The sequence below is a fragment of the Clupea harengus genome, chromosome 16 (assembly GCF_900700415.2).
Source record: "Clupea harengus chromosome 16, Ch_v2.0.2, whole genome shotgun sequence".
Taxonomy (NCBI): Eukaryota; Metazoa; Chordata; class Actinopteri; order Clupeiformes; family Clupeidae; genus Clupea; species Clupea harengus.
This window is the reverse complement of record NC_045167.1, coordinates 3,573,114-3,574,947: the sequence shown is the minus strand read 5'-3', so window position 1 is coordinate 3,574,947 and position 1,834 is coordinate 3,573,114. Positions and strand designations below refer to the sequence as shown.

General features: G+C 41.7%; 1 non-coding gene across 1 annotated transcript; it reads right to left on the bottom strand.

Annotated features, from left to right (window-relative positions):
* Positions 1 to 1,740: 1,740 nt before the first annotated feature.
* trnai-uau lies at positions 1,741 to 1,834 on the bottom strand. Its single transcript has 2 exons — positions 1,797 to 1,834; positions 1,741 to 1,776 (listed from the first exon to the last, which is right to left on the bottom strand). It is a non-coding gene; the product is annotated as a tRNA-Ile (tRNA).

Here is a 1,834-nt window from a genome sequence, read left to right as displayed (position 1 = left end):
TTAGACGCAGGCGGGGGTCAGAGTTCGTCCTGCCATGTTGCGTGAGTGTGAAAGCAGCGAGGGCCAATCAACCGTGAGACAGCTTTTCACTTCCAGTGTCCGTGACCATTTTTTGCTCGCCTCGGCTATGAGGCTCCTTTCGCCCGGTGCATTAAACCAGTCAACGGTAGGCCTAATGGGAAAAACATCAAACTTTCATGTTCTTTCTGTTCTGTTTGCTCAGCGACAGGGGTGGAATGAGGCCTTCCTACGAGTTTCTTTAGAAAAAATATATTTCTCTGGCCCTATGCTATCTGTATAATTCGTCCAAATGTAAATTCACTTATTTGAAACCTTGATATTAACTTTGTACAGCACAAACGGTTGTTTTGGTATGGATATATGTTACTTTAGGTCTTACCCTATATCTATGTTTTAGTGAGGTAGACCTACCCACCTGGAACTGCTACAGAATATCCAGGCCCACCATGAGGTGATAGTCTAATAGCATAATAACTTATAAATCCGCGCAATCCAATCTGGTGTCTGTGAAACACAAGAGCGCTGAAAATTGCTCGAAGGAACGTATCAGCAGCGCGATACATCTGTACAAATACAGACAATCTTCAGATTGTTTACGTTTCCTTGATAACAGTAGTAGACTGAACTAAATGTTTTTGACTGCCTTAGGTTAACAGAATCGCCATGTTTTGTACATAACGGTAATTCTCACTTGCAGAAATAAATGGGTATTTTTCTCCAAAAGTGGACCTTTTTGATTGACTCACACTTCCCCTGACCAATTGTTTTCGCGGAACGAACTGAGCTGATACTGACTCCTGCTGGTAAGGGAGAGCAATATTTTGGACAAATTTGGAAGCTATTTAATTTGTCAAAGTAGGACATATATTCTGGAGGATAGTTTCTACAAACAAATGGGTTATTAGATAAACACGTTTTGTCATTATTGTTGCAGGATGATTTAGCAATTTATGTGTACTTATAGTTTAGTAATTGGTAACCTTAACTCAGGGGTGTTTTGGTAACATTTCAGATAGGCTACTTTTGCTACTTTGTGTTCACCAGTGCATACAGGTGGTATGTCTGTACATGTAGTTCAGCCAAAGAGCAAATGCATTTATACAGTGGTGGCTCTTCTTTAATTCAATTGGTGAACATTTCAATCGATATTGTAGGCTACAGATTCCTGTAAAATGTATGAAACCCGCAAAAAGATGGGCAACAGTGCCATCTAGGGCTCGTTTAGTTGTTGCATGTGAACGCTGCCAAAAATAATATGAATAGCCCGTTTGAATTCTGTACACAGACAAGTAGGCTACAAAAACAAACCGAGGTGAGGGGGGACTTTTAAAGTATATTAAATTAACTTTTACAAAAGACAGATTGTGAGATTGTGTTCAGACTGCTGACTGTACTCAAGTGGTGAAGACTGCACCGACTCCACCGGAGCTCTGGTAGTAGTTTATGACTGTCAGGTCAGTTGGGTCAGTGAAGCTCATTTGAATTTAAAAGAGAGAGAAACTCCCTGCCAATAGCAGGCTTTTCCTCCAACATCCTGAACAACGCTATACAAAGTATGTTTACACTATTGTTCAGTTGTTTCCCCCATTGAAGTGTGAATGTTCCCAGCCAGACGTAAGTTCTCTGATGTCGCACATGTGATAGTAGAATCAGCTATGAGTTGTATTCCTGGACATCTTCTTACGGAGCTGTTCGGCGGTTAGTGTCGATGAAAAACTCTGCTCCAGGTGAGGCTCGAACTCACAACCTCGGCATTGCTCTGCTATGTACTGTCATATAAGTACCGCGCGCTAACCGATTGCGCCACTGGAGC